Genomic DNA, 26,856 nt, shown 5'->3' with positions numbered 1-26,856 from the left:
GGAACTCACCGCAGAGGTAGCATGCCCAGTTAAACTATATTCCCTTTGTGCACTAGGTTGCCAAGGCTACCGCTGGTGCCAACACTTCATCTCCATGACACTTCCTCATGACCTATTAGCTCTGCTACAAACTTCAGCTTTTGGAGGACTAAATACCAGCTTCGCCGTGTGTTTGCGCTTAGAAGGCAGGTCGCAACACTCTTTCCCTCCCTCCTCCTTCATTTCCCTTGCACTCCCCTAGCCCTGCTTTCTGTGTCTTCTTCCATAAGACCCCTCCATTCCCTGTTTAAACCCTCTGAAACCAAGCAAAGCCCTCTTTGGCCCCTTTTCCTCAGGCCCCGGGTGCTTAACCCATGAACCCGTGCCCATACGACCCTCTGCGATTGCACGACTCCACGCTTCCTCAATGCTTCGTCGTTCTTTAATTGCAGCCGTTATCGTCCTAATCCAACGGTCCTCGATGCCAAAACGTTTTTACCCCGCATGTTAAAATTTGTTCATTTCCCCGTGGTCCAACCATCTGTCGCGTGATCCGATGGTGTTTGCACCTCCCAATCGCGTGAGTTTCCCATGCGTTAACCAGTGGAGAAGGTGGTTTCCCATCGGTCCCGTCCGCCATGCATCACAGTTCTACTAGATCGCAAGCCCATGTACGAATACCGCCTGACCCTGTAAGCAATGCGGGGAATACCGTTTACTGCCCGCTCGTACCTTCCTCGCTCGCTATCGCCCGTGCACCTTTGCCCTCCGATTGCCATCGGATCTGCCTGCCCACGATCTGATGGCTCACGTTTGTTGTTCTTGCTTCCTCCTGATATCCCCTATAGGCTGATCTCCACCATCCATCCGCAAGATCCGACGGCTCAAAATCACTCCACCCGTTTTTTCCTGATTCCTCCCGCCAACGATATCTGCCGTTCATCTATGCGATCCAATGACAGATGATTGTTCCTGTCATGCTCGTTGATTTCACCATGCAGTATTCGTGCCCTTGACTGTTTTGTGTACTCGAGAGAGAGAAGGATGAGCATAACCAGTTCCTGGTACCTTTTGCAGCAAATGATCAACCAACTACAATTAATAAGGAAGAATGGCTGAGAAGAAAAGGACAGCCTCGAGCAGTTAAAGAATTGATCAATTATGGAGCTTCTTCTGTACAACACTCCACCTGCTCGAAAAGGACTGTAGAGTATCTCAAAAGGCCATTTTTATTTATTGAAGTGAGCAGAGAGTAGTAGAGACTCCATCAGAGAGTTAAGGTGGTTGGTGGTCCATAATTACCCCTCCATGCATAGAACAACAGAATATCTTTGTAATAAAACTCTATAGATGCCCAGCAAACAGATGTAATCAGGGTTGATGGTTGTAGTTTTGATGTAAGGTTCAACTTTTGGAGACTGTAACTACTATGATACTTACATCGTCTGGTCTTCATTTTCAGCTAATACAAGCTTATTTTGTTGTTAATTTCTCACTTTCCATTTCTGCTATGTTCTAGGCTATGCCTGTTATACATTTTTTATGTGCTCTTGATGTTTGGCATTAGAGGGGCTGTCATCCCACCTCTGTGTTAGAATCTAGTATGTATCATTGAATATGTTATGCAGGTTTCTATTTACTTAACACCAGAGAGCTGTCATCCTGTCTGTGCATTAGGAAATAGATTTGCAGACCTCTTGACTGGTTGCAGCTAACCATCACATGGTTTTGTGTATCTGCTGGTGTGGTTAGTATTCTCCACGTCCACTTAATCCTCAAACCATGAGTAATTGGTGGTCTAAAGCCTTGTAGTCTGGGGGTGTTCACCCATGTTTGGGGTTAAGCATAGTAGAAGTAGTTATCTGTCTTGAATATGCATCATTCCTTCCATTCATCCACCTATTTCCAACATTTTGTTGAGTTTGTAATGTTCCCGAGCATCTCTGAGATACGAACTAGGAGAGTTTCTTGGGGTGATAACATTAATTGGCGCCATTGCCGGGGAGAGGAGATTGAAGCTTAGCTTCCCTCAGAGATGACACAGTTCCATATTTTGATGATAGACAAAGTATGGGCACATTTCTGGTTGTAATCATCTATCTGGTGACTCCACTGGAGGAAGACCATCCTTTGGCGACTCCACGTTATAGTCCTGGCTCAGTTTGTGAGGCACACTCGAAGAAATCCTTAGATATCACCAGCTGATCCAGTGCTTGACCCTGAGAAGATCGTTAAGACGAAGAAAACATTGCAGAAAGGAGCATTAGGATCAGGTAAGCCCAAAAAATCCCATGTATCTCTGCTAGTGAAGAAGTCACCTTCAGAGATTCACAAAGCTCCTGTTCATTCATTCCCCTTTCGGATTTTAGTCCAAAGAAAGCATCCCATGTTGTCCATCATATTCCTCTGTCTCTGCTATTCATTTCATTGATCCATATCACTCAGTCTACCAGTATCCTTTCATATACCCCAGCCATGGCAGGTCGTCAAACTCTTACAAAGATAGAAAGAATCGTTGCTGCTAGGTATGGACCCTTGGTCTTGCCTGTCCCTTTCAATGCCATGCCTGCAGGAGATTATCGAGAATTTATGCCTAAGTTTATTGGTGCTGAGGGAGTATTAGCTGAAGAACATATAGAGTCCTTTTATAGTTATGCTGATAACTTAGATATCAATGAGGGGATGTGTGGATGAGGGTTTTTGTCCAAAGCCTAGATGGGGAGGCTAGAAAATGGTTCAGAGAATTACCCCCTAGGTCTATAGCAGACATTGAGTTCTTAGATGATGTGTTCCTAAAGCATTGGGGGGATAGGAAGGATCTGCTCTACTATCATACTGAATTTGGGAACTTGCAGAGGGAGAATGGTGAGTTGCTGTCTGATTTCAACAACAAATTCAATCATGTGTACAACAGAATGCCAGCGGAAGTGAAACCCACCCCTACTTCTGCTATGCTCACTTATGCTAATGCCTTCGAATCTCATTTCTGCCTGCTGTTAAGAGAAAGAAGATGTGCTTCTTTGGCTAATATGCAAGATGCAGCCTTTGAAGTAGAATCAAACATCATAGCCGTAGAGAGGATCGGAGGTAATGCTGATAGGAGAAGACAGGGAAGAGAGCTCTGATCATCCTCAGATCTTAAGATCGATGAATTAGCCAGGATGATAGAGTTATTAGCCTCTGAAGTTTCCAAATTAGAGGCTGAGCAGCATTTTGAGGAAGCAGGAGCTCATTGTTCCTTTTCTCTTCCAAATCAAAATCCATATAGAGGAGCAAATGAACAGTGGCAGATTTTGCAAAGAAACAAGGAGGTAAATGAAGACAAAAGGGTGAAGACCCTTTTTCAGAATATAGTCATGGAAGAAGAGCAGTATGAAGAAGAGGAGGAGGTCCACGGTTTGGAAGATAAGGGCAGTGTCCCTTTCTTAACCCAAGCTTCTTATGAAAGGTCATTATCTAGTGGCACTGCTCGTGAGTTTGTTGTACCTGCAAAACAACAAGCTTATCAGCAGAAGCAGTCAGCAGTAGGTCTTACCATCCTCAAAAAATCTGAGCCTAAAGCCAACACATCTTCTAATGACTATGCAGATCTGCAAATTAGCCAGCCTACTTGTGTCCCCAACCCAATGATCAATAAGGGAGAAGAAAGCTCCCCATCATCATATGTTTCTTTGTCTACTCAAAAGAGAATCCCTCATAATTGCCCATTAGGTACTGGAGCAAGCCATAATTCAATGCCCAAGGCTGATATGGATAATCTCAGTCTTGATGTTCCGAAGCCTGCCCAGTTAGCCTCCACACAGCTTGAAAGGGAAATTTGCCAAATGACAGAGGAAGAGGATGTACAGTTTTGGGACTCCTACTTGGATGTGGACTGTTCTAAGAAAAATGAAGGAGCAGGTGGTGTCTCTGTGTCCCCCGCACAAGAATACCATGGTTCACCATTCATAGTAATTGTGCAGGCCACAAATAACATAAACAAGTACACTGTCACCATTGTTATTCATCAGGTGTACAGAGGCTCCTATGAAAAACATCCAAGAAGGAGAGTATACAGAGAGGGGATGAAATATAGATCATCTCTACCTATTAAGCTCAAATGTCCTAAAATTTTTGAGCTAGGGGATCAAATAAATCCAATTTTGCTGATCTATGATGAACCGGTCCAGAGGAGGAGAAATAGTTTTGACAGCCTAGCAGATGGCCAGTTTTTGAAGATTTACGTTGTTTAAGGTTCTAGGCCTTAATATTTGTAAGCATGTTCTTTTACAGGTTTTTAGCGTAGACTTAATTTGACTCCATGCCCAATGGATACTAGGCAATGTTTTAAAGCTGGTTTTGTATGAAGGTGTTGGCTGCAATTCTTGAGACCTCACAGGGAGGATCTCATCCCCAGAGGGAACTAGTGTTAGCTCTGCTACAAACTTCAACTTTTGGAGGACTAAATACTAGCTTCGTCGTGTGTTTGTGCTTAGAAGGCATGTCGCAGCACTCTTTCCCTCCCTCCTCCTTCATTTCCCTTGCACTCCCCTAGCCCCACTTTCTCCGTCTTCTTCCATAAGACCCTTCCATTCCCTGTTTAAACCCTCTAAAACCTAGCAAATCCCTCTTCGGCCCCTTTTCCTTAAGCCCCAGGTGCTTAACCCATGAACCCACGCCCATACGACCCTCTACGATTACATGACTCCGCGCTTCCTCAACCCTTCGTCGTTCTTTAATTGCAGTCGTTGATCGTCCTGATCCAACGGTCCCCACCGCTAAAACCTTTTTCCCCCGTGCATTAAAATTCATTCATTTCCCCGTGGTTCGACCGTCCATCGTGTGATCCGACAACGTTTTCACCTCCCAATCGCACGAGTTGCCCTTGCATTAACCAACGGGGAAAGTGGTTTCCCACCGGTCCTGTCCACCACGCGTCACAGTTCTACTGGATTGCAAGCCCATGTACAAATACTGCTCGACCCCGTAAGCGGTGCGGGGAATACCTTTTACCGCCCACTTGTACCTTCCCCACTCGTTATCACCCATGCACCTTTGCCCTCCGATTGCCGTCGGATCTGCTCACTCGCGATCTGACGGCTCATGTTTATTGTTCCCGCTTCCTCCCGATATCCCCTGTAGATTGTGTTATCACTCAGGTTGTTCCCTACCTCCTGAAGGGAATACGGACGAGGTAACCACTAACCAATCTTTTAGCTGCAGGTCCTAGCCTACCTGCAACCAGAGAGGGCTCTCCCTTTGTAATTTAGCTTTGTTTTGGTGTATTTTAGGCTAGTTATGATGCACAGGTTTTTTGTTTTAAGTTGTTTGGATGGTGATTCCAAGCAGAGCTGAGGAGAAAGTCTAATACAGTCTGTTCCATTGGGCCATGGAGTCAAGGATGGTGTACAACTGAAAATGATTCTTGGGGTAAGTGGTAATACTACAGAGCAAGGTAGGCAGTCTAGGAACAATTTTCAAATCTAAAATGATGAAATGAAGCCAGGGAATGAAAGGCAATCAAGAATCTTTCATTAAGTTGGTAGAGGGAAAGTGTATGAGTATTGTCCAGGAGCAATTAAGAATTCCTAAATAGTATTCAAAGTGAAGGAATTAGTACAAACATGAGCAGTTAAGAATTCATATCTATGACTAATTCTAAGGAAAACATAAGTAATAACAGAAATTGAGCACAGGGTGTAATTAAACAAATCCTGGGCTATTCTTTCTCCCTGTTATCAAGATTATGACACATATGTGAAATTTGTAAGCACAGAAAACATAAGATGAAGTTTAGAATAACTTATTGTTACATCGAATGACTCAGGAATTCAATATCAGGTCCCAGAACACCATTTGCACATTCAGACAGCTCAGAAACCATGAACTTCAACAGCCATTTGTATTAAGAAGTCTTAGAAATTACAACGTAGCTTAGAGAGAAAATCACCAACGACAAATACATATTATGGGGCGGTATCTATACAAAAGGGAGATACGAAATATCATGAAGATAAGTCTTTGAACTCATAACTTTCTTTACCAACTCTTAAGAACTAGTAAATGAGGGAATAAATGCTATAATAAATATGAATGTGCTAGCTGTCCAATTAGTCAGAGATATTTTGACTTTTCTGGGCTGTGTGAGTCGGTTGCTTGCTGCGCATTCATTCTGTGTATGCTGTCCTCATGCTGGTACATTGTTTGTTGATGTCTTGGTCTTCATCATCGGTGCTCGGTTTCTTTGCATTCAATGAGTTGTAGTGACCATTCTGTTTCTGCCTTGCACTTCTTTTTCTTTCCTTGTGACAGGTGGACCGTGCCATCTGTATACGTTGACCTGTAGCTGAAAAAAAGAATTTAAAATAAAATTTACCTGAGCAATGTCTCCATCATTCCTCTCCACCAATCCTCTATAGGCAGCTGATGTCTTTGTATCTTTATCAATGTTTCATTAGCTTCAGTGTATCTATAGAAGTTGGGTTGGACTTCAAATAGGTGGTTTATCTCATGTTTAATATAGAATAAATTTTCCAGCTTGTCATAAAGACTCTGTCCAGATGGAGACCCTGTTTCTTCTGATATGCTCAAGGACACTGTGATTTTATTGGAGGCATAGTTGTTTACCTTGTTGGCATAATGCTCATGTGACAACAGTCTTCCAGCGCTAGTTACTAAACTTGGTAGCCCTCTGCTCTGTAATGCTGCAAACTTTACTCTGAATTCATTCACCTCTGCTTGAATTTCTTGGCATTTTCTTTCTAGAGTTTGCACAAAATTCCTTAGGTTCTGCACCCTTTTTACTAGCAAGATAGTATCAGTCCTATTCCTGCTACCTATTGCTACCAATTGCTCTTTGGTGTGAGTGTTGAGGAATTGGATCATTCTATTAGCTTGCTCAGGCATATTTCCCAAAGATGCTCTAGCCTTTTGATTTTCAAACTGAGCCAAACCTATCAAATCCATTTGCTCATGAATGGTTTCAATGGATTGCCATTGGTCTGTAATGGATTGGCCAATCTTGGCCCACAAAAATTTCTTGACCTCAGCTAAGGTGCTATCAAGAGTAAGCTGTTTCTTTAGCTCTTTTATTCTTTTTTCCAGGGCTTTCACTTTCCTTGTCTTCTCAGCTACATCCTGCTTTGACTTGTCATATCTTTCCTCAATCTTAGCCAGTTTTTCTTTGGCCTCTTTCAATTTTGCCATCTGTACTTCCAGGGCTTTTATTTCTTTCATAATCCCCTCCATACTCAAGCTGTTCTCTTTCTCTACTGTTGTTATTGTTGTTGTTGAGACTGGTGCTGAGCTTGAGGTACTTGCTTCTGATGTTGGAGCAGTGGGAGTGTTATAGACAATTTTGGGCACTGTAACCCCAAGCATAAAATTTCCATAAACCAAGGGCTCCTAAGTCCCTAAAAGTGTTGTTCCGACCCCTAAAGGAACAAGGTCAACTGATTACAGCGTCTCCAAGAAGTTCTCCATGAAAAACTACTCAGAACTGGTCAAAACTAGATCATTTCACCTGCTCCATAGGAAAAGTGCATTGCATCTCACCTGAGTACACTCAGTGGGTGCGTTGCATTTTAAAAATCCCTTCTATGGGGTGCGATGGGCGAGAAGAGACAAATGGCAGTGTCAATCCACGAGGTGGAGGAGCATGGAATCTTCCAGAAACTTCTCCTGTGACACTTACCTCTCTGAATTCGACCAAGGATGAGTAAGAGATCATCAATCTACAAGTGGAAGTAAGAACTATCAGAGGGAAGACACTAATCAAATCACAAGCTGACTCATCTCCGTTACAGACATCTATGTATGTATCCCTCATCCCAGAGATCCAGAGGCTATAATTTTGCATCTTGTAAGGAATTGCTGTTGGTTTCTTGAGGCAATATCATAGTGTTGGGTGATCTAAGCTTTGCATGAGGTGAAGAAGGGCTTACTTGCTGAGAGGATGATGCTGGGTCAGAACAACTGGTTGTAACTCTCTTGGCTCTTTCTTGATTATCAATAAATCTATTCAAGTTTTCCTCCATACTCTTGTGTAATTTATGTTTTGTGCATTTGTATGGTCAATTTACATCTGATCCTAGATTGTTTATGATAATATATCCATGTTCTTGTATAGTGTTATGTTGCTTTGATTCTACAGGTACTCTGTGAAGCTGGGCATACAAGAAAGAAAGTAGCAAAGGACTATCAGAAGAGAGAGGAATCGAACAAGGAACCAAGCGCAAGACAGAGGTTGGTCTCCTTTATTCTTCTCTCATCTATCTTTCATAAAGGAAAATGAAAGTAGTTTTACTTTGTTTGTTTCTAAGGTAGCTACCCGCCTTAGTGGGATTAGCAGTTCTGCATAGACACTTTTCCCTGTAACAAAATGGCTACTCCACTGGGGAGCGACTAGGTTGTTTGTTTATCTACATTTGTTTACTTTATAAACTTACAGACGGAGCCTGAAGTTGAGCTAGGTAGCCTTCGAACTGCATTTGCTATGCAAATGCAAAGTAGATAAATGCCGCTTCATTCAATCTCCAGGTTTTTTTTATGAATTAAACAATTGATTTACAAACTCTCTAATTGCCCTTGTGGTGGCTCTAGTAACCTCCTTGGATCTACCCCTGTGATTGATTTACTGATTACCACTTGCTCGGCCAAAATTCCTGAAATGAACTGCAAACTGTGACCCAGAACCCAAGCAAAGTCTCGTTTCTGGTCCAACGCACTGTCTGTTCTGTGAATCTCAAATTCAGCGCACTTCCTGAGTGTAGTAGGTGCACTGCATTTCAAATTCACTGTGTTACAGGTGCGCTGATCAGACTAGGCATTGTTCCTAAATTTTGGTTTCTGTGTTCACTCTTTTCAGATCTATTCAAGAGTTTTGCTGCCTGTAGTCAGTACACCTCTGTTTGAAACCCCTTTCCTTGCTGTTATTCCACCTCCATTGTGCAAAGAACTGTAAATGTTTTTGAGTATTTGTTGAATCATTTTCAGTTCTCCTTTGCAAAGAAGTAACGTAATTGTACTGTCGTTTCTTGATTTGAAAGTGTCGCAAGTGTCATTTTCAGTCATGGAAGAGAATCTGATTGTTCTTGATGGTCGATTACCCTGTTACTATTGTATTTGATATGAATTAGTAGTTTTTCTAGTGTCGAAAGCAAGTTTTCATTTCCAAATCGCAAAGTGTTGTCATTGTCTTCATTTTGATTTTGAAAAGAAACTTGTTAGTAATTGTCGCTTTGAAAAGTAATTCAGATTTGCGCATTAGCTTTCTTTTTATCATTCACATATTAAGAAGGCTGAAAACAAATACATGCATGTGCATTTTCATTTAGACTCTTTGATTGGTTTGATTTAGGACAGTGCATATAGTGTGTGCTCTTTGCTCTTTGTTGAAAGAGTTCTGTCTTTCTTTCCTTAGTAGCTAGGATTTTCATTGCACAAAGAAGATAAAACAATTGTTTATCATCTTAGATTGCATTTTATGAATTGTACATCTACATCACGCGGTGAACCTGAAAGGAAAATTTTTTAAGCAGATCAACTATAAAATAAATTGAATGAATCTAACAATGCTTTGGAACCTAATGCACAACATCTAGAAGTCTAGGCTAGAGACGTATTCCGGCGTCGTAAAGCTTGGTAACTATTGTTCTCACTGTTGGTTGGGTGATTCCTCCACTTTGAGATGATAAGTGCCAGTACGGACTTGTACTCCCACGTACCGTCGAGTATATTTTGGGAGACCACAATAGGCTTAATCCTTTATCCATAGGAAGCCGTTTCTGCCACACTATCGATTGCAATGCACTAAACACAGCATTCGGGAAGATTGACTGCCGTACCGTAAAAAGTACTATGCAGTTTTGCGATTGGTTTGGTAATCCCTCTGCCTAGATTTCCAGAGCAGTCCCTTTCGTTCCTTTTCAGACTCTTTAATGGAAAAGGTCCATCTGAGCACTTGTCACTTCAGGCTCATTAAAAATCGAAGGCGACTAAAGTCATCTTTTGTTTTTTCTTGACTCTTTAAATTGAAAAAACAAGTTGTGTCAAAGCATCTAAAATTTATTTTAAACGGAATAATCACCACCTTTCCTACGTTGGTCTTAGGTTGAGAGAATGGAGTCCACCAACCAAGGAGTTCCCCTTGGAGGGAATCCTAGTCCCTTCTCCTCTTGGGGAGATGTTGGTGCACCCCACATGGCCACATTGTCAGTTCCAAGATTGATGATTGGCTTGCCCGTATGGCTTTTCTCAACCTCCGTCGTTCAAAACACCGCAATTCCTGAACAATCGAGTTAGCAACTAGACAATTCCAGAGTTACCCCCCAACCCTCTACTTCGTCCAATTCTTCCTCTCCTCCTTCCTCTTCGCTTGATGAGGCTGGTAAAGCCAAAACTCAAGTACCTGAGAAGAATAAGGAAAAGAAGAAGAAAGAGAAGAAGAAGAAGGAGCCAAAGGTGATGTCGTGGCGGAAAAAGTCGTTTGTGCGGACACAACTGACCTCCCTAGGAGTTTAAACTCTCTAGCGACAAACAAGACAAAATGGAGCGATCTTTCTCTAAATACACCTTTTAAAACATGAAAACTACAAGTGTTTAGGCTTACCTTATTCCAAAACGCTGTTGTTGTAGTCCGTCTTTGCCGATCCGGATGAGCTCCTCCTTCACATCAATTCCTGCAACCACAAACAATCAAACAATTACCAAGCACTTGCATCTCATATAATAAAACATATATTCAACATGCAGACCAAGGAACACATGAAATAACTCATTAACACAAGCTATTGAGAAAAATGAACCAGTTTGTATTAATAACGAAACAAAGAAACTCTTACAACCTGGCCTTGGTGTTGTGCAAGTTCCTCCCAGGGTCCATCAAGGGTTTTCCTCTACTTTGACAAAGCTCACCCACTTCCAAGTAGAATCAAGCAAAGACAATCTCTCCTCACAAGGTTCTAAATGGGAGTCCTAATTCCTGCAGCATTTACCCAAAGAAAATGTATAGCTTCAACCTCCTCTCCCTCTGGCTCAATGCCTTTATTTATAGTGCTGTAAAGAGGTTATTCAGGTCCACCATCAATGGGATAATCCCCCTCTTTGGGTGGGATAGCTCCCTTATTGATGGGATAAGTTCCTCCTTAATAGGGATACATGAACCAACTGGAGGCGCATCCATTTCATCAAACCGACCTCTAGAAAGTTCTAGAAGTAACCACAAGTAACTTTTTTTAAGATGAAACTTGCGCATTTTGCCTTTTACAGAAGGACGCACCTGTCCCTTAACATACAGAGCGTCCAAGGACGCAGTCTTTGTGAACATTGTGAGCGTCCCCGCAGGTAAGGCTTGAGAGAACCTGCGTCCCCAGAGATAAACACATTTTTTACAAGACTTTCTCTCTTTTTTGAGTTTGAGATGGATAGCAGAGGTATAAGACTTGCCTAAGAGGGTAGCATGACTGTTGATTGAGCCATACTAACTGTAAATAGTCATGGTGACATTTTTTAGTGTAACAGATTGCCCCCTAAAGTGCGAAGCCTGGAATAGATTAGGGTTTTGTAATTCTAGGAAGGGTGAAGCGCTTTATCATTTCAAGGATTGTCTTGTGGACGACCTGGTTGGAACCTGCAATTTTCAACACAAAATACATGTATAAGATTATATCATCACTGAGGTAGGCATTCCCATACTCAGATTCAAAACTTTAACTAATGGACTAACTACTCTGATACAGGAATGATCTTGCAGTACATCATTTTATAGACTTTTGTAGACACAGTATGGACGCAGCCATCTGTTTATGATTAGTCTACATAGATAATGAATACAAAACTCCTCGCAGCCTGGATGGTAGAAACTAGATCCAGGGTCTTCACTTCTACTTCCCGAATTGGTACGATTCTAGCCATGTGATTAAATGATTTGATGTCGAACATGTTAGAAACCACTTGATTACCAGTTGATGATGTAAACTGTTAACAAGCGTGAGAGAGACCACCAGTAATGTCAATGGTTCTCAAAGTACCAAGCACAACCCGTGAAATGTGAATAGATGTTTTGATGTCGAACACTTCACGGAATCCTTTGATCGAAAGTCAATGATGTAAACTAACGTCAAAGGCGAGAAACCTGCCATTGATGCATGCAGACTTCAAGGTACTGTCGATTCCTAAGTCATCTTTCTAGATAATGTGTCGATGTCGATAGAAAGCGACCCGTTGCAGGCAAGCCCGCAACACGAAATCATTGTTCAAGTTGAAGAAATGTTGCTGTAAGGACTGACTCAGGGATGGTCAAATGGATGACAAGTATTTTGCAGATGAAAGTTTTGCTTGCAGACCTCTTGAACACATAACGACACGACAGATGGCTTGGTGACGAATAACTCAAAGTTAATCCCCGGAACCCGGTTAAAGACTTTCAAAGTGGTTTGATCAACTGTGAGGTAAAAGATTTCCCAACCCAGGTGAATGAAAAAGTGTCGTGTTCAAGAGTGGTAATAAAGTTTCTTTTGAGACAAAAGGTAACAAACAGGTTCATTCTTCTCTCTTTTCCCCCACCATTTCTGGCAAGTACCTCTTTATTTTTAACAAGCTTGAGGAGGATAACATATGCTTGATTATAAGCTCATCCTTCGGACGAGTCCAACCTAGTTTAAATTCGAACCCTAGGAAGGAGTGGTTCGTTCCTGTTTGTAATTGAACAGGTCCTCTACTGTAAAAGTTTAACGAGCCCAGTATAGGAGAAACTCGGCGTTTTTCAATTTTAGAGAGTCTGAAAAAACAAAAGGAGACTCCACGTTGAACTTTTTCGTATATTTGTGTCCCTCAAGCCCGAAAAAGTATAAAATAATACCTGGGGGAACCGCTTGATCTTGCGACCAAGGAGTACTTTCATAATAGTGTCGTTGACCTGAAAAGTAAAAAGCGATCAAGGACACGTCGTTTTATTTCCTTATCGAGTTTGAAACGACAAAAACCCAGCAATCTTTTCCTGATTTTGCGGTCAGAAAAGAGCTAAAAGGGGACCGTCTTTTAATTCCGTTTTAACGAGTGTAAAAGAAACGCTCGGCGATCTTTTCATGTTTTAGGAGTCAGAAAAGGGCTTAAAAGATGACTCTGATATTTTTGTTTGTGAAAAATGACAATTTCCCTCGAAATCCCTTTGTCCTGCACAAAAGCAACACATTACTCATACCTGTTTAAAATAGGCAAAAATACATCGAAAAAATATCTTTTCATGGTAAAAAATGAACTAATTCATCCAAAAAACCTATAAAAAGACCTTTTACCATGTCATTTTTACCGTTTGACTGTTGAGGTTGAAAAAGGAGCTTTTGACAAGAAACTTCCCGTGGTCGCTGCGGAAAATCCGACCGTCGGAATCGAACGCCGTCTTATCCAGGTATTTTACACATCCTACTCTGCATTTCTATCCGTTTAGAATTAATTTTTAGGTCTTAGTTTCATTTTTTGGGGGGGTTTTGGTTTTGGAATGCGCCTCTCGGCGGACGCGGGTGCCCTTCGGGTGACCCGCGTCCCCCGACTTTTTCCTATACAGGAAAACGGTCGGAAGACGCAGTCCGCCTTCAGGCCAGCCGCGTCCGGGCGCCCTGTGCTGTAAAGGCGGGGTGCGTCTTCCGTGAAACGCGCATTTCAAAACCCCAACCCCCTCAAATAACTATCTAAAAATCCCCAAATCAATTTCTAATGACTATTTCTGGTGTGCAGGGCATTAACCATGTTAGATTGGAGAGAAAGAGAGCATGTAGAGGATGATGAAGTTGCAATAAATCATCAACCTTCCCTGGATGCCCTAAGAGCATGCGGGTTATACAAATACTGGACCATACCGGGCATGAGGGGCCAGGTAAGATTCTTGGAATGGCTGGTTGAGCGATGGAACGTTCAAGAACAATGCTTTTACATAGGAGGGCACCAGCTCGAGATAGAGCCCTCGGATGTATACTTTCTCACTGGCTTGCCGAACAGAGGCGAGCAACTCAGTCTTGCGGGGACTAGGCCGGGTGGCCAATCCCTTGATAGTCTCTGCGACGAGTGGTGCACACCTGGGGCTCACCATTCGAAAGGCATAGAGATAAAACACATCACTCTACGTGAACTCAAAGTCATAGCGTTCACGGTTACCAGAATTTGCGGCGCGGCCGCTTTACACATTGCTTCCGGATCCCAAATGCGGATGGCAATTGACTGTTACCAAGGCACCATTTTCAACTGGTGTGAAGATGTGTCGGCTCATATGAAGAGCCAACTGACCAAGGCAAAGAACGGACGACTAAAGACTTTTGGATATGGGCCTCTAGTCGTGAGCTTTGCCTTGGAGAGAGTTCCAATGCTGATCCCTCAGCAACTCACTGTTGATATCTTGGGTCCTCGGGAGCCAAAGCTGATACGATGGGTTGCGGTGATGGCCCGGCATCCTGACGAGGGTGCGACAGTGGTTCGATTCTCAGATAGTTACTTTCACTGGTTAGAGGACCAGGTTTTTTCGATACAGGACTTTCCGTATGCCGGAGTGGATTTTAGAGGTGATCCGGACATGGTTCTTCCACCGGGAGAACAATGGGATGACAGAGGTACTTTTATTTTCACAAGTTTTCTAATTATGTATTTTTTTTATTTTTCATATATATCGTCTCAAAACTAACAGTAAAACTTTCAAAATGCAGATGTTGGTCCACAGCGTCCAGCCAACCTCCGGCCTTTTGATAGACTACATCCAGCTGCACCGGTACCGGCCCCACAGGACGCGGCTGCAGAAGTACTAGCTGAGTTGGAGCATGATCTAGAGCGTCTCACGGGAGATATACCTGAGACTACTATGGACGACATTCCTACCAGGCTTTAGCGCTTCGTAGTCGCGGTCCCTGGACCGTTTAGGAGATTTTTGCGTAAGGTAGCCCGCGCAGTGGTGTCATACAGAGAGCACCACCAATGATTGACTAGTCACTTTTGTAGTCACATGTGACATTTTGACTTTTTGTACTATCATTTTGCCGATCATAAGGTGTTTTCAACCTATGATCGAAGACGATGTATATATTTTTTGACACACTTCTATCTATATATATCACTATTACCGGCTTATCCTGTTTAACATATGTGATGAAATGTTTTTTAAATTTACTTGCATGATTATCGTAAATGTCTGTCCAACATTCGAGAAGCAATTGCATCTGCTAATGTATTCAAAGACCTTGGAATATGTTGATATTCAATGTAATCAAATTCACGTTCCAAGAGACGCACTCTCAAAAACAACCTTAATAACACAGGATTTCTAATGGCATAAACTCTATTAAGCTGTAATACAACAAGTTCAGAATCTAACCTCACTATCAAACGTCGAATTCCAAATGAAATAGATTCGGATAATAATTCGATCACTGCACTGTATTCTGCAATGTTGTTCGTTGTTTGACCGAGGCTTACCCCATGCATAGAAACTAACTCGTCAGAGGGCGAATAGATAACCCAAGCTGCGGAAGAGATATTCCGTGTACTACGACAAGCACCATCAGCAAATCCAATGTATGTTTGGAGAGGCGTCGACATCTGCAATATCAAGAGTAAAACCAAGATAAGCCAGAATAACGACGAAAAACCACACTCTCTAAGCTAAGCACACTGACTAAACTAACACACTTGCTAGCTAGAAAGAAAATCTAACCTATCTAAAAATTTCTCCATACCCATCATTTAAGCATAATACCTCTTTAGGTAAAGTCCATTTCTGGGTTTACCCAAAGAGTCCCCATCAAAGTTAACTAGCTCATAAGCCCCTTTTGCTAGCTTTCGCTTTACAATGTAGGGCCCATGCCACATGGGAACGAATTTTCCGGCACCTAGCTTATCGTTAGCTTGATCATATAATAGTACTAGGTCTCCTTCCGAAAAACTTCGAGGGGTTACATTTCTATCATACTGAGCTTTCATTCGTTTCGCGTGAGTCTCGATTGCCAATGTAGCGTCACGTCGAGTCTCATCTAATTTAGCCAAGTACAATAAACGTTTCTCCTCTTCGGAAGTAGCTGGAAGTAATTCGACAGCCATTTGAAGTGATGGGATTTCGCATTCAATGGGTAACACAGCTTCTAAGCCATAAACTAGCTGGAAAGGAGTGAACCCTGTTGAATTTTTCACTGAGGTTCGGTATGCCCATAGCGCTGAAAATAACATGTTGTGCCAATTCGACCGATGAACACCAATGGTTCGTCGGATCATGATAACTAGAACTTTGTTGATAGACTCAACCAAACCGTTGGCTTGCGGATAATAAGGAGTAGAGCTATCGTGGCGCAAACCAAGCTGGCTTGTAAGCTCAGTCATCATGACGTTTCGAAAATGGCTCCCATGGTCAGTAATGATTGCTTGTGGGACACCAAACCTAGTTATGATATGATTGAATACGAAAACTGCAGCTGTTTTGCCGCTTGCGTCGAATGTAGGCATCGCCTCGGCCCACTTAGTAAAATAATCAACCGCAAGGATGATATACGCATGCCCCCCGGCCGAGTGAGGGTTACAAGTAATAAAGTCGATACCCCATTTGGCGAATGGACCAACGGCAATTATAGGGTGGAGAGGAGCAGGTGGAGCGCGCATCTTGCGATCAAACACTTGACAGTTGTGGCACTTCCTGACGGCAATGATACAATCCTTAAACATAGACGGCCAGAAATAGCCAGCGCGCAACACCTTCTGAGCTGTGGCATACCCAGACATATGACCGCCACATGCTCCAGAGTGACAATCATTCAAAACCCTCTCAGCCTCTTCGTGAGTTAAACAACGTCAAAAAACTAAGTCTGCCCCCCGGCGATAAAGTGTATCTCCAATAATTTTGTATGGCTGGGATTGAAACCGAATTTTTCGACGTTCCGCTTTGGAAGCTTCAGGCCGAAAGGTTTGGGTTTGGAGATAGATGATTATATCCCCGTACCACGGATCTACAGTACTGATAAGAAACAAAGATTCGTCCGCAATGGACTCTTCTGCCACAGTCTCTGTGTCAGCACTCGGGAAATCACACATCAATTCCGCGAAAACTAAGGATTTCTTAGACTTGGACTTCTCGAACTCCAAGTCGAACTCTTGCAGGATAACGATCCATTTAGAGTACTTGCCCCCTAGCAATTGTTTTGTCAAAATGTAAATCATAGGGTTGCAATCCGAAATAACTGTAGTTTTACGGAGAAGAATGTAGTGACGAAAACGCTGGACAGCTTGAACGGCTGCCAGGGCCAATTTCTCCACATGCGAATATTTTAGCTCAGTGGGATTCAAGGTCCTACTAAGATAATATATCACATGCTCCGCTCCGAATTCATCTTCTTGAACTAACACCATTCCAATGGTGGAATGCGAAGCTGCGAGGTATAAGAAGTAGTCCTGGTTGTAGTTGGGAGGATGCAATAACGGTGCATGGGTCAACGCGTGTTTAAGTGCATCAAAAGATTGTTGGGCAATCTCGTCCCAAAAGAATTGTGCGTTCTGTTTCAACAACCGTGTAAAACCTTTAGTGACCTCGGCGTAGTTTGGGATGAATCGGCGTAAAAAGTTCGCTTTCCCTTGCAAACTTTGGAGTTGGCGCAAACTCGAAGGAGGAGGCAATTTGATGATAGCCTCGACTTTCGAGGGATCGACGCGAATGCCGGCTTTTGAAACAACAAATCCCAGCAATCGACCTGTTTCTATACAGAAAACACACTTGTGGGGATTCAACCGAATTCGATAATGCCTACACCTCATAAAGATTGCTCGTAGGTGGACAAGGTGATCAGCTCGATGTAAAGAATGAGCAGGCAAATCATCGAGATAGGGTTGCACAATGTGCTTGATGTCATGAAATGCATAAGACATCGCCCGTTGAAAAGTAGCCCCGGCATTCTTAAGCCCAAAAGGTAATTTGCAATAAGCAAATGTCCCCCATGGACAAATGAATGCCGTTTTTGGTTGGTCGGCAGGTAGAATATTGATTTGATTATAGCCCGAGAAACCATCCATGAAGGAAAACATTTCACTTCCGGCACAATCATCAATAATTTGATCGATATAAGGCGTAGGATAGTTGTCTTTTGGACAAGCTCGATTTATATCCCTATAGTCGATACAGATTCTTATTGTTCCTTGTTTCTTATTGACCGGAACAATATTCGATACCCAATCCGTTAACGGGATCGGATAAATGAAACCTGCTTTCAACAGCTTTTCGACTTCTGCTTTAATCGCAGCCGCTTTTCGAGGGTGAATTTGACGCAACCGTTGCCGGACGGGTTTAGCATCCGGGTAGGTCTTTATTTCATGAACAACAATGGCAGGATCAATTCCCGGCATTTCCTCGTAAGACCAGGCAAACACGTCGCGGAATTCTTGGAATAGGGCCTTGTAAGTTTGGATTTCTTCTTCAGTACATGCGGCACCTATATGAATGTTTTCCTCGATTCCGGGCTTCACTGAAATATCAATGGGAATAGTACGAGAAATATTCCCTAAATTCAACTCTGAATCAGAATGTTTCGTTGGATCCTGAGCGTCTTTGACATATTCAGCGGTAAAGATAGATGAAAAATCATTTTCAAATGCATCATCCTTAGGTAAAAACGAAGATCTGTGATGGAGATCCTCCCATGGTAGATCGTCTACACTTAGGATTTCGCGAAGTTGTTCGTCAGATGACACGACTTCGGGAAACGTTATCCGTTCTAAGGGTGAGGTGAAAAGTGACTCTTCACTGACCACATTCATTTGGTCGACTTTGGTTGAATGAAAGTCGGTAAAAGACATGAGAGCTTCATAAGCAATTTCATACGGACTCAAAGGCATAGCATTACCGAGTGAGTCTATCTCAGAGTCAGATGGGACGAACCAAGGATCATCATAAATAATGTTTTCTGATGTAATCATATGAATTGTTGCAAACGAAGGATCTGCGCTGAGTGGAGGGAGAGGAAAAGTTCCCAGTAAACCGGAATCCTTAACTAAACCTACACCAACGTCCCTATAAGGGATTGTCGTCTTACCGACATGCTGGATACTCTCTGAAGAGGCTGGGTCGGATGAAAAGTATGTCAGCTGATCAATAGTCACGATCTTACCGTTATGTGGAAACTTAATTACTCTGAAGACCGATGAAACGACCGCTGTCATAGCATATGACCAACTTCGACCCAAAAGAAGGTTGTAGTCTAGAGGGGCATCAACCACTTCCACATCCAGACTAACGGTTTTACCTTCAACCCCTATAGGCAATTCTTGTAGAATACCAAACGGACGGAACCCACGGCCATCAAAGGCCTTAAGGATGGTGGGGGATTGGTTCAACGAAGGAGAACCAAGCGATCTCCAACATTGAATCGACATAATACACGTAGAAGCTCCCTCATCAATCACAGTCCGATGAATAGGCCTGTTTTTGACTATCACTGGAATTTGGAAAGCCATTTGATGGGGGAGACGTGGCGTACTATTTTCTAGATCAAAGATCATTAGGTTCGGGTCCTGAACATCGACAGCTCCGATAGCCGACAAAAGCAATTTCCGTTGTGCTGGGCATGATTGCAGCACTTCGAGTGCCGACATTGCTGAAGGTGAAACAGCTAAGTCCTCAACAATGTTGTAATTCTGGGCTGCTCTCGCATGTGGATTGAAAGCAGACCTTCGAAGTACACCCTTGGCGGGCGGCTTAATCACTAAGTCTGGGTTAGGTTTTTCGATCTGTAGTGGATCGGAACCAGGAGCTGAGGTTGATGGGTTAGAGTGAGAAGATTCTGCTTCCTTACCATCAACAGGAGCCTTACTACCATAATCTTGCGATCGAGTCGCAATCCTCACATGAGACATCATCAAAATGGGTTCTTCACTGGCATTCGAAGAAGAACCTATCATCTTATTCTCCTGCTCTGGAAATGGATTCTTTAACACAGCAGGAGTGGGAGAACCTTTGACTATTTTCACAACCTCGGCCCGATGAGGGCAATCTCTCGTAAAATGATCCTCTTCACAAATAAGACAAGGATATCGAGGTTTGCGTTTTTCGTCATTGGTTTCCGACTTTTCAGTTTTCTCCTTTGGAGCCTTGTCTGCTTTAGCCTTCTTCTTTCCTTTCTTCTTTCCACCGTTTTTTGATTTGGCCGTAGATGACTCTACAGCGTGAATGTCGGCGGTGAGTTCAGGAGAAGACTCTCCTGTCGGAGAATCAGGCAAAGTGATAATTGGAGTAGTTGAAGCCTTGGAAGACTTCTTCTTGCTCTTCGTAGTCACGATACCAATCATACCATCAGCGGCATGAGATCCCGAAGGAGCAGCAGCGATTTGATTCGACTTTGGAAGATCCAGAATCTTCTCGTGTAACGTACCCGACTGAGTGTAAACTAAGTCAAGGTATTGTGCCTGAGCAATGACTTGCTCCTCAGTAACTACTCCGGCCTTAGCTACATCTTCAGTAATCTTCGGTAATAATGATTTGACAAACCATTCAGCTAAGATTTGGTCCGGGATAAAAACTTTCACTAATCTCCTTCGACGTCTCCACTCATGAATGTGATCAGAAATATACGTGGACGTCGATTGTTTTAGTGAAGTTAATAACTCCGTGCCGTTATCGTATCTGACCGGCAACTGAAAGTGAGTTAAGAACGAGGTAGCTAACTGGCTAAAGTTGTAAAAAGAGGCCCGTGGTAACTCAATGTACCACTTGGCCGCGAGACCAATGAGTGTACGCTGGAAAAGACGTAAGCGGATGGAATCATCTGAGATAGAATTCGAAGCACACCAGAGGTGGTAAGTCATCACATGATTGGACGGATCCTCTCCAGACTTACCTTCGAACTTGGGTATATCGCTGGGCAACTTATTTGGCATTGGCGGCCAGAACTGAAGATATTGAATTGGATCATTCGTTAGGCGCGTCAAGTCGGGTAAATCCAAAGTTGCAATAAACGGTAACTGCCGGTTAGGATCTCTAAAACTCTGGGTCACAATACCAGCCCCAGGAGGAGGATATCCAGGATAACTAGGAACAGGAGTCGCATTTGGGATATTATATCCTCCTGGAAAACCAGGATTAACCGGACCGTACTGGGGTTGTTGAGGTTGTTGATAAGTGTACCCAGGATACGGTTGATACTGGTAAACCGGTTGTTGGACAGCTTGCCCATGTTGGTACTGTCCCTGGTACGGAGGTTGAACAAATTGAGGTTGAGTAGTGACAACCGTACTTATACCAGGCTGACCTACAGGCATCTGGACCGTGGTTTGAATCGTAGATCCAGACAACGGTAAAGATGTCTGAGGTGTGGTAACAGGGACAGTAGAAACTGGAGCCGTCGATACTCCAGAAGTAAGTATGGTAGATGTAGCGGTAGTTGCAGCAGCCGTTTGAGATGGAGTACTAGGTGCAATTGACGGCTGAGTAACTACCGAAGCTACAGAAGTTTGAACATTTGGCTGGACAGGTTGCGGTTGCTGGGTTGGACCAGAAACTACGGGTTGTCCAGCTTGAGGAACCATCTGTACACTTGGCTGCAACACCTGTTGACCCTGTGATGGATCCCACACTAACATTCCAGGGTATTGACCCGTAACAGGTTGAGGATACTGAGATCCATAACCAGATTGAGGGTAGGATTGATAATTGTAAGGTGCAGTTCCCATACTTGGAACATATGACTGACCTTGAGGCGGTTGATAACCTTGACTTGAGTATTGACCTTGAGGTTGATAACCTTGAGGTAAATACTGATACTGGGGTTGACCTTGACCTTGAGGTTGGTACCCTTGAGGTTGATAACCTTGGGGTTGATACCCTTGAGGTTGCCATCCTTGGGGTTGCCATCCTTGAGGTTGATATTGATACTGAGGTTGACCTTGGGGTACATATTGAGGCTGAGGTTGACCTTGAGGCACGTATTGCACCATAGGTACATACTGACTTTGAGGTTGCCCCCCAGACACGATTTGTGTACCTTGAGGTTGCCCCCCAGGCGTTAACTGCGGTTGCCCCCCAGGCGGTAATTGGCCACCTTGAGGTTGGGAAACGGGAACTGAACCTGACATCATGTAAATGTCTCCTACACCCAATGGTATATTACCACTGTTTCCAGCAAATAACCCATGATCAACGGGTTGAGGAGATGCCCCCGCAAAGGTACCAGAAAGTGACTGATACCCAGTGGGAACAGAAGGACCGCCGTGTAAAAAAGATTCAGGACTTTGAGTAAACACGGACGACTGACCAGACATATTTACAGGAGTATAAATACCTCCAGGTGGAAAAGGAGTACGAGGTGTAGAAAAACCTACTGAGTTGTCTAAAAAATTGGTTAACGCAAGGTACCAAGAAGTACTTCTAGGAGGACTGTAAAAGATGGATTCACGCTCCCTTAGATCAATAGTAAGTTGACCTTCAAGGTGAGAGACACCTATATCTTCTTCTGGAGCAAGTTCTTCTATAGCAATCAAACCAGAAGGTAGATTTTCGGTGATAATTCTTTCTATTCTTGGTGAATCTGGAACACTAGAAGTTGGAGTAACAGGTTCAGATATTTCTGGTTCTTCGCCTGTATCACTAGCAGACGAAAAACTACCAACAAGCTCAGAAACTGAAACAGCTTCGGGATTATAACCTGTCTCTAAACTTTGGTAATCTGGATGGACTACCAAGGAAGATTCTCCTTCTTCAGGTGAACCTACTCTACTGTCACTAGGAGGAGTTACAAGGACCTTTAACCCTTCGTACTGACCCGGAATGTCTTCAGGAGATTCACCCCGCGATTTACGGAGTTTTCTTAACAAATCTATTCCGGTAACAATCTCAGGAGACTTGCCCCGAAGTCGACGGGACTGTCTCGGTAATTCCGCCACAATTAAAGATTTTTAACTACAACACACGAAAACAAAGTAAAAATTTCAAATCAAACCACCTAAAGTCTTCTAAAGAAGCAAACAAATTTGAAGCACACGCCTAAAGAATCTAGAGCGTCAAACCAAACACAAACAGTAGTCTTCCGGACCAAAAGCGCTAGTTGGTGATTAGGCCCAACCTCGCAGGATTCAGTACAGAAATGGTGGGTGGAACAGTTACCCCGGCAACCTGCTTAATGAATAGACCGGCACAAGTTCCTCCACTTTAACCGTCTCGAAGTGAAGTGAACCCCCCGGAAAATCCAAGTGAGTATAACCGACGTCTGCTCCAGGTACAGTGGGACCTTCCCTCCACCGTCACCTCGGTAGAACCCTAAAGATTATGGTCACTAAAGTTACCAATCACAACAATTACACCTGGGGGAACAGTCTAAACTCCGACAGCACGCAAGGGCAGAGTAACAAGCTCAATCCCCTTACCGGCTCCTTGACAGTAATCCAAGGTTTACCGATAAGTGACCCCTGGCTCCTCGACAATGGTTAATCCGAGGTTTACCGTTTGTAATACGTACTGTCTGGCGTCGTTCCCAACGAGGGGGGAATGATCCCCTCACTGGTTCGGACACGAGCTCGTGCTTCTCCTTTAAGAGGAGCTTTCCCAGAGTGCAATTGAAACAATTGGATTTAATCTACTCAAGATAAACTATCTGTTTGGTTTTGTAGTCTTGGAGAGTTAAGTACTCACCTACTCCAAGACCCTAGCCTAAGCTATGTTGGTGTTTCAGAGCCCTAGAAAAATAAAAATTACTAGATTGATTTTAATTTAAGCGTTACTTTTAAGGTTGTTTCTTAAGTCAAAAGGTGATGGAAGTGAAACCAGTGGTGTGTTGACTCGACTCGAAACCACTACAAAATGCACCTAGGATGATTTACCCACTACTTTACTTTTTCGATGAATTGCTTAACTAAAAGTTGAGAGAATGCAATTTTTATAAAAGCAACTTCTTAATTAAAGACAATCAAAGAAACAATTCGTTTGTCTTTTCCAAGCATAAAAACATGACCGCTCTTTACTTGCACGAAAAAACTCTTTTTCTTCCAAAAACTTTAAATGCTACTTGAAACAAAACTTTTAAAAGGAGATATTTTTGTATTTTTCTTATTTAACAAAAAACATAAATCTATTTTAATAAAAATCAATTGCAAACTATGAAATCTATGAAAATTCACTCAAAAAAAAACAAACAAATCAAAAGGAAATTACCTTAGTTAATCCTAATGAGGCAAAGCCAACAATGATTATTCTAAGGTGTTTTACTTGATCACAATCAAATCAAGGACTAGCTTATTGCAGAACCAAAAACTAGTCAAAACAAAACTCTAATCTTTTTGTTCTTTTGTAAAATGGAAATCAACACTTTATAAACAAGTAATTCGAAATTTGACCCAAAAGACAACTTAAATGGCAAGCTGCTCACACAAGGAGACTTTACGACAGGCCCGACTTCTAAGAAGGCTGACAAACCAGAGAGATCTAAGGCTGGACAACTTTCTACCGTCAAAGTCACTACAGAACCTATTCAAAAATCAAACCCTAGGCCTAAACTTCGTTGAAATCCACTAAAACACTCAAAGCTCACAAAACAAGTTCAGGTGAAAATTTTTGACAGGGTACTAAAGGATCTGGGCAGAAAATACTAAGAAAAAACAAAATCTAAAAGCAATTAAAGCAAAAATGGAGTTTTCCTAAATTTTTACAGGAAGACGCAGGCAACCCGTTAGAACAGGCGCGGGCCCGCTCTGTGCAAACGGCAACAGCGCGTCCAAAGACGCACTGTGCAGTACTCAGGGGGTGCGTCCTTCTGGAAAAGTTAAGAAAAACCAAATCTAACTAAATCTAAAGCTAAGCCACCCAAATACTAATTCTCACAGTCAAAAACCAGAAAATAAAAATGATTTTCTCAGAGCAAAGTTCACACAAAGGAAAAGACTTTCACATTAATGGCTTCCCCAGCGGAGTCGCCAATTTGTCGTGGCGGAAAAAGTCGTTTGTGCGGACACAACTGACCTCCCTAGGAGTTTAAACTCTCTAGCGACAAACAAGACAAAATGGAGCGATCTTTCTCTAAATACACCTTTTAAAACATGAAAACTACAAGTGTTTAGGCTTACCTTATTCCAAAACGTTGTTGTTGTAGTCCGTCTTTGCCGATCCGGATGAGCTCCTCCTTCACATCAATTCCTGCAACCACAAACAATCAAACAATTACCAAGCACTTGCATCTCATATAATAAAACATATATTCAACATGCAGACCAAGGAACACATGAAATAACTCATTAACACAAGCTATTGAGAAAAATGAACCAGTTTGTATTAATAACGAAACAAAGAAACTCTTACAACCTGGCCTTGGTGTTGTGCAAGTTCCTCCCAGGGTCCATCAAGGGTTTTCCTCTACTTTGACAAAGCTCACCCACTTCCAAGTAGAATCAAGCAAAGACAATCTCTCCTCACAAGGTTCTAAATGGGAGTCCTAATTCCTGCAGCATTTACCCAAAGAAAATGTATAGCTTCAACCTCCTCTCCCTCTGGCTCAATGCCTTTATTTATAGTGCTGTAAAGAGGTTATTCAGGTCCACCATCAATGGGATAATCCCCCTCTTTGGGTGGAATAGCTCCCTTATTGATGGGATAAGTTCCTCCTTAATAGGGATACATGAACCAACTGGAGGCGCATCCATTTCATCAAACCGACCTCTAGAAAGTTCTAGAAGTAACCACAAGTAACTTTTTTTAAGATGAAACTTGCGCATTTTGCCTTTTACAGAAGGACGCACCTGTCCCTTAACATACAGAGCGTCCAAGGACGCAGTCTTTGTGAACATTGTGAGTGTCCCCGCAGGTAAGGCTTGAGAGAACCTGCGTCCCCAGAGATAAACACATTTTTTACAAGACTTTCTCTCTTTTTTGAGTTTGAGATGGATAGCAGAGGCATAAGACTTGGCTAAGAGGGTAGCATGACTGTTGATTGAGCCATACTAACTGTAAATAGTCATGGTGACATTTTTTAGTGTAACAGGTGAAAAGGGGCAACCAGGCGTCGTCTAGCGAAAATCCACACACTGCACCGACCAGGCCTAAATCACCATGTGTCATTTGCAAAGGAGACCACTATCATAGAGATTGTCCCTGCATCCCTCGGTTCTTAAGGGACTGGTCCCCCCGTTTGCACAACCCAGTGTCGTCAACCTCTGATGATCATGTTGAAAGCACACTGTCGACTAGTGAAAGTGAAGCCCCTGGACAAAAAGGAAAGTGAAAATTTCCTTGTAAACTGTGTGAAGGTGATCACGTCATCCACCATTGTCCCTTCTTAGATGAGGCTAAAAGAGTTTTGGATGATCGTCCGGTTTCACTGTTACGACTTCCTCCTAGATATAAGAAACTCTTGCCGAGTCCGTCACTAGTTGAAAATCCGGCTGACCCGCCCAGGTGGTCGGCCGAAGCATCTATCAGTGTGTTAACACCCAGGTTGTTCCCTATGACTCCCAAGGGAATACGGCCGGGGTAACCACTAACCAATCTTTTAATCACTGTTTCTAGCCAAACTGTGATCAGAGAGGGCTCTCTCTTTATGATTTGTATCTGTAATGATAATGTTTTAGGCTAGGTATTGAGCACAGGTTTTGTTTATATTTTGGTTGGAGAATTTCTTTCAGATCTCTTGTGATGTAATATTCAGAGAGTCAAGTATCATTGGGCAATGGAGTCTGTGGCTGTAGGTGTCTAGAAAACTTTGAGATGAACCGGTGAAACTTACAGGGCCATTTGGATGCTTCATAGAACAAATTTTGATTAATAACAGGAAACAGGTAAGACAAACAATGAAAGCATTCAAGAATTTTCACTCATTTTTAAATGTTTCCACCAAACTGGTTATGAGAAAGGACAGATGTCACAGGGGCAAACTTGAATCCCTGGGAATGTCTATCACAGCGAAAGATATA

Source organism: Pinus tabuliformis, chromosome 7 (genome assembly GCF_031772625.1).
Source record: "Pinus tabuliformis cultivar Carrire ecotype Pingquan chromosome 7, CPIR1, whole genome shotgun sequence".
NCBI classification, from domain to species: domain Eukaryota; kingdom Viridiplantae; phylum Streptophyta; class Pinopsida; order Pinales; family Pinaceae; genus Pinus; species Pinus tabuliformis.
Note: the sequence above shows the minus strand (reverse complement) of the source record.